Source organism: Sturnira hondurensis, unplaced genomic scaffold (assembly GCF_014824575.4).
Source record: "Sturnira hondurensis isolate 20B ecotype Veracruz unplaced genomic scaffold, ASM1482457v3 Scaffold0004136, whole genome shotgun sequence".
Lineage (NCBI taxonomy): Eukaryota > Metazoa > Chordata > Mammalia > Chiroptera > Phyllostomidae > Sturnira > Sturnira hondurensis.
In genome coordinates, this window is record NW_028076767.1 from 35,585,087 (window position 1) to 35,600,846 (window position 15,760).

At 37.5% G+C, this 15,760-nt stretch overlaps 1 long non-coding RNA gene across 1 annotated transcript in view; it reads right to left on the reverse strand.

Moving 5' to 3' along the window:
- Positions 1-1,305: 1,305 nt before the first annotated feature.
- LOC118985640 (uncharacterized) overlaps positions 1,306-15,760 on the reverse strand; it is a 118,902-nt gene continuing 104,447 nt past the window's right edge. The window contains exon 4 of the long non-coding RNA XR_005066159.1: positions 1,306-1,803. This is a non-coding gene — a long non-coding RNA (uncharacterized LOC118985640). The remainder of the gene's footprint in view (positions 1,804-15,760) is intronic.

Sequence of the window (15,760 nt, forward strand, 5' to 3'; positions counted from 1 at the left end):
AAAATCAATAGGCCTTGGCTGGTGTAGCTCAGTGGATTGAGCGCAGGTCCGCGAACCAAACAACCACAATTCTATTCCCTGTCAGGGCACATGCCTGGGTTGCAGGCCAGTTCCCAAGAGGGGACACATGAGAGGCAACCATGCATTGATATTTCTCTCCCTCTCTCCTTCCCTTCCCCTCTAAAGATAAATAAATAAAATCTTTTAAAAAATCAATAGAATTGAGAAAACTTTAGCTAGACTGATCTAAAAAAAACAGATAAGACTCAAATTACTAAAATCAAGAATAAAAGAAGGGACATTACTATTGACCTTACAGAAATTAAGTTTACTAGGGAACACTGAAGACATATTAATGGGAATGCTAAATACTGTATGACAATGAATTAAATAATTTAGATAAAATGGAAAAATTCTTTAAAAAATACAAACTATAAAAACTGACTCAATACAAAACAGAAAATCTGAATAGACTTAAAATAAGCAAAGGATTGAATTAGTAATTTTAAAATTACAAAAAAGAGAAACTCTAGGCCTGCAATGGCTTTACCAGTGAACTCTACCAAACATTTAAATATTTTATACCAATTTCTTACAAACTCTCCCTAAAAATTAAAGAGAACTCTTCCCAACACATTCTATGAGATATATTTTGATACAAAACCAGACAAAGACATCATAAGAGAAGAAAAACCGCAGACACAAAAATCCTCAAGAAAACATTACCAAGTAAAACAAAGCAGCACATATAGTGGAATTTATCCAAGAAATGCAAGACTGTTCCAACATCCAAACAGTCAACGAATGCGCCATATCGATAAAGGACAAGGAAACCACTTTATTATCTCAAACTCAAAATTACACTCAGCAAAATTCTGTGCCCTTTCATGATAAAAACACGAATAGCCTAGAAATCAAAGGGAACTGCTTCAACTTCATAAAAAAGCATCTAAAAGAAGAAAAAAGACACAGCAAGAGACTTCATGCTTCTCTCCTAAGACCAGAAATGAGAAAAGAATGTTTGATTTCACAACTTTCATCCCATACTGTATCCGAAGTTCTATCTGGGCAAGTAAGCAAGAAAAGGAAATAAAAGCCATTTAAAACATCCTTATTAACAAACTTGTAATTAAGCAAACAATTTAAGGCCACTCGTATTTAAGCAAACAATTTAAGGCCATGTTTACACATACAATAAGATAAATTCAGTGCACTAATATATAAATAAAGGGTAAGAAAAGTGATTACGGAAACACGAGATACAGTTTATATGATCCAAATTAACGGCTATTTTCCTAAACAAACTTTCTCTTTTCCTTTTCCAAATTTACTACAGTGGCTTAAAATACACAGAATTCCTTTTAGAATATTCTGTCCAATTCTGAATTTTACATAGTCACTAGTGTAGACACCTTTAAATGCATAAACATCTTTCTAGAAAGGTCCTTGGAGAATTGATAAGACAACAAAGGAACTGAGTTTATTTCTAAATGATTCATGTAATTAAAGTTTTACATAATTGAACATGAATTGTTATCGGAGTTTCATTTTGGTATTCCGAAATACGCATGATGGGAAACTTTTAGTCATAAAGCATCTCTGTCTCAAGGATGTAAATGCCTTTGACATTGCTGGATGATTCTGTCACTGGGGAAATGGGCACCATCTGTCCCTGCTTAGTTGTGCTGAGAACGTTGACCTGACAGCACACGGCGAAACTAGAGAAGCCTGGAGGAGTATCTCCATTCCTTTTAACCTAGTCATGTGTTATCTGAAGTGATGCAAAGCCATATGAGTTTAGGTCTGTGAAAGGAAGACAGTAGAATTATTGTCAGTCTGCAAAGATTAATTATGGGAGTTTAGAAAGTGAAAGACTTACACTGAAGCTATCTGTGCTCAGAACCAATGACCTTTTCCAGCTGTCATGGAGGAGTAAAGGGGTTGGGGGAACAGATTATTTGCTGAGGATCTAATTGAGACTGCTGAGTTAGAGACCTGGGTTAGGGAACACAGATGACGGTAACCTACATTGATGAGGGTGTTGTATAATTAGATTAGAACAATATTCTACTTAATTCTCAATAAACTTGGAAGGAGGGCTTTGTGATCATAATTCACCTTTTATTTTAGTCTATTATTGTAAAAAACCAGAAGAGAAGCAGACACAAATGTCAGGCAATTGCAAAGGTTTTTATTTCCCTTGACCTACATGTCTAATTTTACAAGTAGTCTATTATCTCCACTTATACTACATATGTGAATCTAATTACTCATCATATTACCCATCTCTCCTCCTGTGCTCTCATTTTCTATTAATAGAACTTGCACATCTCAGTTCCAGAGCTTGGAATCAGTTTAGCCCTCCCACCCATCCGTTGCTTGGTAATTGATTCTATTTTCAGAATACATCCCTAACTTGTTCTCTATTTTCAATATTGAAAGTAGGCAACCATGATTTCCCATTCTATGACTCTATATCTCCTTTTTTCCTCTTTCATAGTCCCTGCTCCAACTTTCTTTGCCTCTGTAACTTATTTAAGAGATTTTCTCTGCCTGGAACGCCCACTCACTTTCTATTTATCCTTTAAGACGGACAAAATTTTGCACCCTACACAGAACTTTCTGGGTCACACAGCTATGAATAATTTTTGCCACTTGAACATTCACAGAATGGGGCTGAGAGATAACCACATAAGAATATGATGAGGACTACATATTGAAATCACAGCATTGTTGGCTAACATAGGTACCTTTGCAGTTCAGACCACCATGTTAAAGAAGGGTGATGGATGGCCTGTATGACTCCATACCCTAAGAGACTTTCCAAGGAAGACTCTGGAAAATGAATTTTGGTGAGTCTTCTCCCTATATACGAAGGTTGGGTGAATCCATAATAAAAAGAATTACCATTTTAGTGTACACACACACACACTACTACATATGGAAAAGAGGAACAGGCTTTTAAAGGTAAAAAAAATGCTAGAATAATCTGCTAGATTTCTTTAAAAGGATAGATAACCATTAAAGTGATGTGAGTCTCTGTGGTATGATTGTTAGACTTCTGTGGCAAAGAAATGTCTGTTTCCTTCCACTCCATATCTCATATTCTGTAACAATTACATAATGGCTTTCGTTATTCTCTACTAATTTATGCTTTCTCATATCTCTATACCTGTTTATCCTTTTCTTGGTTCTTTAAGCTACATTAAATGTTACCTCTTTTTTTGAAACTTTTCTCTCAAAGCAAAGAAATAAATTTACATTCCTATTCAATATTCTGTCCTTTTGGTACTATCTCAGTTATGATAGCACTAACATACTTTTGTTAGTATGGACCAACATGATAGGTCCTAAATACTTTTTTTCAACACACCTCTACTATGGATAAATCTCTGGACTGTAAGGGCTTAGCTACTATTCCCTCTTCAAACCACCAGAATCTAGCGAAGTATCTAACGCATAGTCCATGGTCGACAATATTGGCTAAATGAAAGAAAAAATGGAACATATGGTAGGGACTATGAACCCCAAGTTGAAAAAAAAACAGAAAAATGAGATTCTGAATTTAAATTACTTCCTCCTGTTCAGCTAACTAATCAGTAAGATAACTAATATTCAAACTTTGATTTCTTACTTCAAAGCTAATGCTCATTTACCAAATAACTCAGATCAATTTCTATGCCAAATCCTCGAATATTCAAATGAGGTGACATTCTTGGAGTTTAGCTAGATTTTTTTAAGAGGAAAAGGCATACTTCTTTACACAGCAGTAGAACTGTAATGAGCCCTAAATACAAATAACTACATAAAACAATTATATTTGTTTATAGGGCACGTTCACAAAAGATTTAGGTAAAACAAAATATATTAAAACAACTCTTAACTTTGAGAAAGCCATGCTGGTCTTCACAAATCTACTGTTCATGTGACTATCAAAGATGAATACCCAGATTTCAGGACTCTAGGTCTGAAACTATATTTGATGCAGACAGATTTCAGCCTGATAAGAAAATGGGCTCATTGGTCTTGGTGACACTAGAGGATATGAACTGATTAATGCCGCCTGCTAACTGCACCAATGTATTATTTTAGTCAGGCAAAAGAACTATGTGACTAGAAAACAAATCAATTATTTAAGGTTATTTGAGGTTCTTTTAAGTGCTCATAAGCAGGGAAATAGCAGTCAAATCTCATGTCCCTATTGTAAACTGATTAGCCATATACGCCATCTCACGATGAATTCCAGCTGTGACTACAAACCTGGCCAATGAGCGATTCCAAGAACTATTTCCACCTATCAACACTGTTCTTCTCAATGGCAGGACTAGTGACAGAGATCAGAGACACTGGTCATTCTGCTTATACCAGAGTTGATGTCAAACATTCTAAATTTGACAAAGATAGAAGAGAATATTTCTGAAGGAACTGTTCTACCCCATTTGTAAAGACATGATCTTCTTTGTTGTTGGATTTTTTTTTCTACCAAAATATATGACATTGTCTACTTCAGGAACGTAAGTTCAGACTGCCTGGATCACTGGTCTGCTGCACTGTAGCCATATGTGTGTTGTTGCCTATGCTCTCCTTAAGCATTCTTTTTCTGAACTAATTTTTTAATCATGTAATTTGCTGTCAGTTTATGCAGAACTATTGAAATATGGTGTTATTTTGGCCAAAATTTGATTGCATAAATTCAAAGAACCCAACCTGAGATCATGCAATTTCCCAAATTACTAGATTTGCACATTAGTTATTCTTAGGACATTTTTCTTCTGACCAGCTGTAACTGCAACCAGAATTTATGGTTTGGGGTGTTTTAAAATCCAAATGCAATGGCCTACTGCTTCAAGCCTGGAGCCTCTCCATACTGTCACAGAGACCCTCAGTGTCACAAATCTAAAAGGTGGGTACCTTTTGTTCTCTTTTCTCTCATGAGATGATTCTCAGCACACCATTTAATAACATATACCCATATACGCTCAGCAAACCCTACTGGCAAATGTCAGCCAGAGAGAGTACGTATGGCCCATTGATTCAAAATGTGTTCATTTTTTTTTATTATATTCATCTTTACCATGATACACACGTAAAATTTTAAAAAATTACAACCCAGAATTTTCTCCTTGGATTCATCTTGCCAATTTCTACAGTATCCATGAATTGTAAAAGAAAAAAAGGGTAATCGGCTTTGCGTATGTGCGTTCTGACCTATGAGCTCCGGATGTCCTACCTCCTTGAAAGTAACAGAGTTTCCTGTAGAGGGAAAGAGTTAGTGTAGATTTTGATTCAGTCAGAACATGCTTATCCCCTTGGCAGCTGGAAAAAGTAGGTTGGGTGACATATTTCTCAACTCACTGAAGAGAGTTTATATTTGCATACACATGCTTAATGGTCAATTAAAGAGCTATTCCACAGGCTGCAGTTGGATTTCAAAATTCAAAATTCTCTTGGATTTAATTTAACAGCAATCAGCAACAAATGGCAGTATGTTTCTCACTGAAGATCTCTTGTCTTTTTTTTTATCCTAAATGTATATAATTTTTATTTGTCAGTGATACCTCACTAAAGTTAAAGAATATAATGTTTATAAATTTTAAAAAATAAATAAAATCTCTAGATCTGTTTTCCAGCTGCATCAGCAGCAGGACCTCCTGGTTAGTGGGAGAAAGACTCTTTGACTGACTTCTAAATTATACATTTGACGGGCTGCAACCACACACACGCTGGCCTTGTCTACCTAGTCTCATAATTTCCTGTTCCCCAAGCCAACTTGCATACAATACAAGGGACGCACTGTACTTGACCCATGTTGGTAACCTCCATCCAGATGATCAACATCCACACTAGAGTGGCAGGCTTCATGTCTGGAATGGAGAGCACACCTATGGAATGTGCCACCCAGGCCATGTGTTCTGTATGGTTTTCTCCAACAGAACTAACAATGGATGACCATCCAGTGCACACACATCAGTGCACAAGTGATGATTGTGCATGATACTAGACGGGGTCAATCCAGCTTCAACACCTTGGTCCTCAGGGGTTTTCTTCTTATTTGGAATGCAGTACCATATAAGTCTCTGTATGTGTATGCCACATCCTGGCAGGTGCTACTTTGTCTTTGCAGAATCTGTCCTTGAGCCTTTAGGTTGGCTGCATTTTTGGAAGACCATTCCGATGGTTTGTCAGGGCTAGATCATGCAGTATGTTATATGACCAGTTCATCTCATTGTTAGGTGAGATGCTTCGTGAAAGTAAGGGAAGTTGTCCTAGATTATCTGAGTGGGCCTCATCCAATCTGTTGAAAATCCTTGTGAGTAGTGCCGAGGCTTCCATGAAGAAGAAGAAATCTGCTTATAGATAGCAGCTTTAGCTCACGCTCTGGAGTTCCACCCTACCTTCCTGATGGTCTGCCTTATAAATTTCAAACTTGGAGCCAGCCCCCACAATCATTTAAGTCAATTCATTACAGTATATCTCTTTATACATATACACACACAGACAGGGTCTGGCAGCGGTGATGGCTGCTTGAGTGCGGTTGATAGGGTAATAATATGGGTGTAATAATTTATAGTTTTAATTTGACATTTGACCTAAAATGTCATATGGTGTGCTTGAGTGTGATTTGTTATGTTACAGAATTACATGCTCATAATTTTGTAATAAAAGATTTTATAACTTAAAAAGGGGCAGTATTCATGCCAGACCGTGCGTGTGTGTGATTGTGAGTGAATGACTGGTTCTGTTTCTCGGGTTGAAGATCTGTTTTCAGTGAAAGCATCTGCAATGCACAATTTACTTGGGCAATGGTTAAAATGAAACTGGGGAAGAAAGTCTCGCCACAGTATGGCTGAGCAGAGAAGCAGGGCCAGAACTGAGAGGCATGAAATAGAAATGGTATTCCTGAGAAATTTCTCTATATTACATTTAATCCTAGAAATACTTTTGAGTGACTACTCTGTGAAAGGTACAATAAAAGTTGCTTCAGGGAATGCTTAGATGTCATGGATGTAAAACCAGTTCGTGGGTCCTTATCTTAGTAAAGATGGCTAACACAAGTTCACAGACAAAATCGAAATGGTAAGTGATAGCTGCTTAGGTGAAGTACAAACCATTGCTGTGAAGTTCAGAGATAAAAGAGAGGTCACATTTATTTGAGGAGACAAAAAAAGGCTTTCTGAAATACATTCATGTAAGACAGACTTACAAAAGATCTGTGCAGGTTGAGTGAGGGGGTGATTTCCTGGGTAGAGGGAAAACCAGAAGGAGAACAAACAGCACATGACCAGGAGGACAGAGCCAGGAGACAAGTCCAGGGAGCAGTACATAACTTGAATGCTCTGGGAACTTAACACACTATTAACCTGTTTTGGGGGTCATGCTGAAGACAGCCTTGAATGCTGTAAAGGATTTTTTAAACATTTCTGGAGGACTCAAAGAGGTCTCCAGTGGGGAATTGATTCTTGTTGGGTTTTTTTTTTGCCATTAAATAAGGGCAGAGAACTTAAAATTATTCCATAGTTTAAGGTGCAATCTTTGGAAGGACTCATTAATATGAAGCACCTATATTGCAAGATACGGTATTTTGGAGGGTGAATCAGCAGCTACTGGTAATTAGAACTTACTAAAGTAATATAAGCAGGGGATATTCTGGGCTCCAAATTGGTCCCTCCTCCATTTGACAATAATAGTAATAATTATAACAACTATGCATTGAGTTATAGTACTTACTATGTGACAGTGTGTTACGCATACCATTTCATTTAATTCTTACAACTGCCTCATTATTTTATACATGAAGTAACTCACACTCCAAATCCATGTAAAACACCTAAGAAGCCAGGTTAAACTGACTCCATGTATTTGACCACTATACTCTCCTGGCTCCCATTTGGGCACCTGACAGCTCTTCTCCACCCAAGGTTGTGCAAACAGAGCCTCCAGGGGCCTCACTTACCCAATTCCTCCTGACACCAGCACCCCCACTGTAGGCCAAGTCTGGGAGTGTGTTGCCACTTCTCTGAGTGTCCATGTCTGAAACTGCCTGAGAGGGTGGACTGCATAGCAACACGGGCACAGCAAGGGCTCTGGGGACAAGATTTGAAAATCAAATGCTGTCCATGCCACTATCAGCTATGTGGCTGAGGGAAAATTTCCTTCTGCTTCTTGGTTCACCTATAAAACAGGGTTATATGGGTACCACCCTTGTAGGTTTGTTTTGACAATTAAACAAGGTAATATATGTAAAGCAATTGAAGTTTTATCTGGTAAATAGCAAGTACTCAATGAATGTTAATTTTTATTATTTTTCAACCAAACACAAATCTCAGTCCCCTAGTGCTGTAAAAGGGACACTGGAACCAATGTCACATAAACACTGATTCCTTTGGTGAGAGGACCATGGTTCTCCTGTTGGTATCTTCCATTTACTGTCTTTCTATTCTCTTATTTCTAAGCAAGCACAGTCCCTGATAGAATAAATAACCTTCCAAGAAATCCACAGAAAGTCAAAGGCAAAGCATCTAATAATATATGAGTCTTTTTCAGTCCCCTAGAGAGGAGATTATAAATAATTTGCAGAATACAAAATAAAGTTCAGTCATAATTACAAAAAAGGAAGAACACAATTATCTTTTGAAAATCATTTCTGCATCATGAAAAACTTTCATCTGTTCTTTTTAAATGGCAGAAATACCCTTATTTTGCAGATTCTCTGCTTTGTGATGACTCGTTAAGAAGCACATGGTGATGTCAACAAGGTAAATAAATGGACGAGGAAGAGTAGATGGAGGGCTACTCTGGCACCTGGATTCTCATACACTCTTATTTCAGGCAACCATTAAATTCTCTTCTTTCAACATTTGCCATTTTTAAGATTACAGTTACAGAAGAGAAATACAACCTTTTTACCTATATTTATTCTCCAAAAATCTCCTGGGAGAACGCTCTCAAAACTTTAAAAATACTCCATACTACATAAGGTAAACTGACTGTACCTCTTTCTGCTCAGATCTGCTCCAGCCCTGCCCTTCCTCTGCTCTGTGTCGTAGGAAACCATGGTTCCTAGGTCCCTTTGTCCTCTGGCGTATAGATAGGTGGCTGGGCCAATGGGAGGCACTGATGGAAGGCTGGAGGGCAGCCTAAGGAGTGGGGCAGAGTATTACTACTTTCCTCCTATCTGCTTCCAGTGACATCATTGGCATCGACTAAGCCTCCTCCCTAATGCCAGCTCCCAGCAGACAGCCCCTCACTCCATAGCTCCAGCTCCATAGCACTGTCCCAACTTCTGGGCTCTGGTAACACCACCTCCTTTGTGTCCCTCTAGCCCCAAGGGTCTGCTAAGTCTGTGGCTGGTCTCCAGGTTTGCTCACCATCACCTGCTCCTTGACTCTTACCTCACCTGTGTAAACAGTGTCCAGTATAAAACTCCCTCTGTTTGAAATATTCACATTGGCTTGCATGTTATCTAACTGATAACACTGTATTACCCTTTAACCCAAGTGTTGGTAAATCAGGGTTACCCCTGCCACAGTGTGAAGCAGTCGCTCCGCTTTCCGATATCTCCTCCCTGTGATTCTGCATTCACATCCTAACCAGCGCTTCCATTGAGAGGCCAGTGGCTTCGTACTGACATTCCTCTTCTTCCTTACCCAGCCTGTGCTGGCTCAGAGTGCACCTTGGCAAATCAGCAGAAAGTTAACCCATTATCTTAATACCTAACATCTTTATGTGGAACTCATCCTAGGGCTATTTACTTAAAAATCACCATTTCCCCCAAAGCAAGAACCCTCCAGCATAGCCAATATATTTTTAGTAGTATTTTTGCTATCTTAGTTTTCTTCTCTCCAAAAGTCATGGTAGAATTTAAATCTACCCTCATCATTGTTCTCATGGACAATTAGTTGCTGCTAATAATTAATCTTTATAATATCTCCTGATTTTTTTCTTTTTTCATCACTGCCACCCTCAGGCCCACATCACCCTTGCCTGAATGATTGTGAGGGTTGCCTAGACTTGTTTATCTATGTCTAAGTTTGTCCAGCACTCATCAATCCTATGTACAGTTTAATTGGTGTTGACACCATATTCACTGCTAGTTCTTGATCAAAGCTTCAATTGTTTTTCTTTTATTGCTTATAAAACAGTTCAAATTTAGCTTGGCATTCAAGACCTCATGATCAGTCAAAATATGCATTCCTAACAGTAGTTCTTTCCCTTCCTGATGTATAAAGCCTCTTCTCTAGTCATCCAAGTTAGGCTGCTCATGATCTGCTTTTCTGGACTATGATCCCCAAGGCAAACAGAACAGTCAGTGAACAAAGTACTTTATATTTTTAATCCTAATCACCACCATCCCTTCTCTGAGTATTTACAAATTCTGAAGATTGTTGCAGTTTTCTGTAGTTCTCTGCAGATTCAGAATCTAGTCTTGGCCCGTCTTGAATTTTGGGGTGTCTGAGGGAATGAATCAGCTCTAATGAAGAAGGAGGCATGCATGCAGGGATTGAATTGAAGTACAGGCTCTTTGGACCAGGAGAGAGATAGTCCGTTAAAAATCAGATCTCTTGGGAGAAGCTACTCTGGTCTCTACCGGTCCCATGATCTACTTTAGAAACAGAGGGCCTTACAACTGAAATGAGGCTGAGTTACACTTTGGTTGCATTTGCTCAGACTGTCTTAGAATCAGGAAACTGCTCTGATATTTAAAACCACTGAAATATTGGGCTTTGGTGCTACTGATATGTATAACAACTTCCCAAAGGGCAAGTGAGCCATCTGTTGATATTTATGTGACCACTATAAAGTGATCAAAAAAGAGAATATGTACTTGAACGGTTGAACATTATCCATAAATACTCTGCTAATTCATCACTGCTAATGAGAGCTTCCAAAACAGTTCCTAAATCTTTTGCCGAACATCTGTGCTAAATGTGGGTGGTTAGGAGAGTACCAAATACATTCAGTTTTCACTAATTTACTGCCATATGTTAAAACTTATAACACAATTCTTTTATTAAAAATAACTTAAGGTACTAAAAGCATAGAACATAACTTTGGATGAAGAAATCATGTAATGTTTTAGTATAGACTTTTTTATAAAATTCAATATTCTAAAGATTAGTATAAAATATTTTAGATGAAAAAATCATAGAAATCCTTACAGATGAGTGAAAACCTATAATCACTTGCCTGTAACCCACATATGCTAAGGATGACACAGCTGATTTTGTTTTTTTTTTTTCAGATGAAGTCACTCCTCAGCATTCAACATTTTTACAGCTCAAGTTAACTTAGTTGCCAGTTCTAAGCCAGGAAAAACATCTAGAGCACTGAAATGGGATGAGAACAAAGCAACTGGGTTTTTCCACTTGCTTATGAGCTCAAAACTGAATGATTATAAACTTTTTGGTTTTTATAGATGACTTCAAATCACACGACCCAAAAATCACTGGCTTTTCCACTGTCTCTGTGAATTCATTCAACCCTATTGGAGGGTGCAAAGGATGAGAGTGACGAAGTAGCCAATATAATGACCTGATATTTCACAATGCAGTAGAAAGTCAGTAGAGAAGACTGAAAAATCCAAGACCCCAAATTCCTCCCGATAACCGCAATATTTAATGTCTATGGTGTATTCGTTCAGTCATTGAAATGACTAAAAATGTTGCATTAAGCTCTTGGAACTTGGTAATTACAAAACAGAAAATCACCAACTCTCTAACATCAGAAAAAAGGGAATCCTAGGAATCACACACACGTACAAAAAATATGCATTACATATCTAGGTAATATAAGGCAAAACAATTATTTTTTGTACAATTACCAAATATTTAAGCCTTAAGAGTTTCCCTGGCTTTCATTATCTAGATAAGCTTTGACACATCTACTTTATAATTTTTTAATTATACTTTAGCTTTAATAAAATGATGGGGAGGGTGAAGAGAGAGGTAATTATTGATATGCCCTAAATTAATGAATGATAACAAGCTCTATTAAAAAAAGTTTGGTATTTTGTTTCTTAAAAGATTATTGATTTAATTTTGATTTTCAGTGCATGCCAAAGAGACGGATGGTCAATTCTGGGAGAGTAAAAATCATTCCAGAAATTGCCTGAGTGAAATTAATGAAATGATTTTGAAAACTTTTTAAATGCAGAAAATGAAAATGGTGAAAGAGATAGCCTGAACAGATATTAAAACTCTGCAAAACTAGGTTTTAAGATACACTGTTGAACTAGTAAAGGAACAGACAGGCATATCAATGAAATATAAAGACAAGCAATTAAATAGTTAACATATGGTAAGGTAACACTTCAAATCAGTGAGGGAAAACGGATTCTTCAATAAAATGTGTTGAGCTCAAGAGCTGTTTAGGAAGTGTGTGTGTGTGGCGTGTATGTGTTTCAATTGCTACAGTGTGCTTTATACCAAATGCAAACAGGTGGGATAAAAGAAAGATTTAAGTCATAAAAGTATTCAAAGGAAATAGATGTGGACATAATATTTTTTTCTTGAAGATGGAAAGGACTTTTTTTAAGTTGTATAAAATGTAGAAACCAAAAACATGTGACTAATAAATTTGATTCCATAAAAATGTAGAACTTTTCTACTATAAAGAAGACCCTTGTTTTCTTTTTTAAAAAGCAAAAATGCCATAAACCCAATGTATGTGAAAGACTTCAATTCTGTGTGATCTAAACATCTGAATTTATATGTACATAGATATCTTTAGAACGAGTAACATCTAACATTTAGGGAATATCAAAACAATGCATTTGCCTCGTGTAACCCCTGATTTGTCATTGGCCCAAAGTGCCCATTCTAATTGCCAGGACTAGTGGATTCAGCTCAAAGTGTTTCTTCTATGCTTGAAGCTTAATGTCCCCAAGAACAGCACATGAGTCAATGGGAATTCCAGCTGGACAGGAAGAAAAAGAAGAAACAATACCCATTCTACTATAGTAGAGCATGGAAAAGAAAAAACAAGCAAGAATCATATAAAAGCATTTTAGCTCTTCTATCCTGAACTAAAATAATAATCAGGAAAGGCTTATGGCCCACTTTGAATTAGTTAGAAACTAATTAGTTAGAAACTCTGAAAATAAAATAAAAATGGCTACCTGAAGTGGTTATGGAAAAAAAAAGAGGGGGAAGTGAGTTAATACTACCAGGCTTCCCTTGGCTCTTTCCAAGTGTGAAAGGCTTCCAAGGCTGACAAATGGAGAAACTAAGCCAGAGCTGAATGGAGGGAGATGAGGCTCTGGACAAAGCAGCCAAGGTGGGCCACACACAGGCCCTAACCAAGTCAAGAAACCACCTTAAGCTTTAGTAGGATATTTCACCAGAGAATCAAATAACCAAATAGACAATAAGCTTACAAAGAATTATGCAAACATGTTTGTACTTTTCATAAATTACCCCCACAGTACATGGAATCACATAAGTCACCTTCTCCACCAACACAAACATAGTTAGGTATCACCATAGTGAAGGAGCCGGGAGAAGAAGAGTGTATCTTAAAGATGGAGCATTTACTTGATATTGAACTATCTAAAGAATGTTGGTTTAAACTTGAACTATGAGACAAAAATCATTGACCAGTTTAAGTTCTTTCTCTCCACAACTTTCACCAAACCCCTCCCTGACCCTGAAAGTGGATGCTCATGAGAAACATTGGACCAGTCATAGAAAATTAAGAAGCTAAATTTCCTTTCCTTCAGTAGAGCACTAAGGAAATTTGTGATTCTCCTACATATACCAAAAGGTCTTTCAAAGCCATAAAACATGAACTAAGAATATAAATAAGTAACTCACAAGAGATATAATTCAAAGGCTGCCATGACACCAAGAGTAAGATGTAATGTAAACTATGGATTCTGGGTGACAATGGCATGTCAGCGTAGGTTCGTTCCTCTCAACTGAAGTGCCGCTCTAGTGAGGGACGGTTGCAGTGTGTGTGTGTGTGTGTGTGTGTGTGTGAGAGGGGGTTATGCATGTGTGGAGCAGCAGCATGTGGGAAATCTCTTCCTCTTAATTTTTCTGTGAACCTAAAACTGCTCAAAAATAAAGTGTATTAAAAAACTCAGCATTAAACAGACAACCTCACTAATAAAGGAATATACATTAAAGCAACATGGCTTTCAACCCATCAAACTATTCAACACTTAGCCTTTGAAACTCTCTGTTAATGAAAGTGAAGAGTTGCTCACTCTGGTATAAACTGGTGCACATTTTTGGAGGCAAGTGAACAGTATATTTTTTAAAAGCTTCCCTTTTCATGTATTTGCCCCCCAAATAATTTAGGAGCCACGCGACCACCTGCGTATAAGACCTTTTTTCACTACCATTTATAACATTGAAAGCATGAAAGCAAGAGGAGTCACTATGCTATAGATGGTCCCTAACAGAAAGTTCATTGCAAGAACACTCTCTAGTCAATATGCAGAGGAATGAATGATAATTAGGTATATTTGGCATGGTAAGGGCCATCTCTTTTATGCTTTTAATGGGTGAAGCCAGATAGAGAATAGCATAGAGATAACGCCTGATCCAGTCACCTGAGGTTACCTGGGAGTATACCTTGAGAAAAAATATAACCACATGTGAGCCAAAAACTGATTACTGAGAGCTCTAACTCATGGGCTTAGCCATTTGGGAGAGGTTTGTCCATAGCAGAATTTAACACCCAGGAAAGGCACCTCCTCTCCTGCACACCATGAGATTGCTATAGGGAGTGGGAGCAGTGAGGTAAGTAAGGCATGCTCAAGGTTATCCAGCTTTCGCATCAAGGTGAAGTATACCAGGGGACTCCTCTGGCTTAAGCAGAAGGCTAGGAATTCTCGGCCACAGCATATAAAACACTAAGGGGCAAGGAGAGACCAGGGTTCCAAAACTATGGATACCTGGCAGATTGGAAGTGTCATAATTTCAATATTGGAGAAAACATGGCCTCATTTTGTTTGATACGACAGACTAGTCAGTTTTGAAGACAGGTGTTTATGTGATATTTGTGTTTGCTATTTGGGTGGAATGTAGTGGTTGGAAGGGAGATTGCCTATTATGTATAAAAACCCATATGAAGAAATAAATACCAGTACATTAAGCATAGTTGTTGTTGGATGCATAGGATTCTTATTATTTTAAATGCTCTTCCTTTGTCTGTATTTTATGATATCAAGTACTGAGTTTTCATCAAAAAAAGCAACTTTATTTAAGAAACCTTAACTGAAACTCCACTTAATATTGATCTTGCTGATATTTAACTTTTTCCCCATGATATTTCATAAGCAGGCACTTTGTAACCCATGGCCTTACCCAAAATGAATACATTTTCTTATGCCCTCTGACAAGATTCAAAATTGCAGTGATCTTTTATTCTTCAGCTCAGATGAATATCTCCATTCAATGAATAAGGCAGAAAAAATTCACAGAATTTTCTATAAAATAAATAGGCTTAGAGGTGAAACACAAAATATTGTTCAGGCCATTAAAGTTTTATTATTTGGAGCTTGTGCTGTGCTGCCAAACTGGTGACAAAGCCCAAAGATTAAATCAGATTCGTGAGACACGACAATTAAATGCTGGGCTGCCAATGACCTACAGCTTTCTCAAGACGTTACGTCTTTGGCACTCAACCAAGTTCTGATACGAGCAAAGTAATGAATGTAAATGAGAGAACTTTTACTCGTGATACAATTTCGTTATGCATCTTTTCCGTATTGTCAAAGAAAAATGTGAAAGGGAGCCTAACATTCATTTATCAA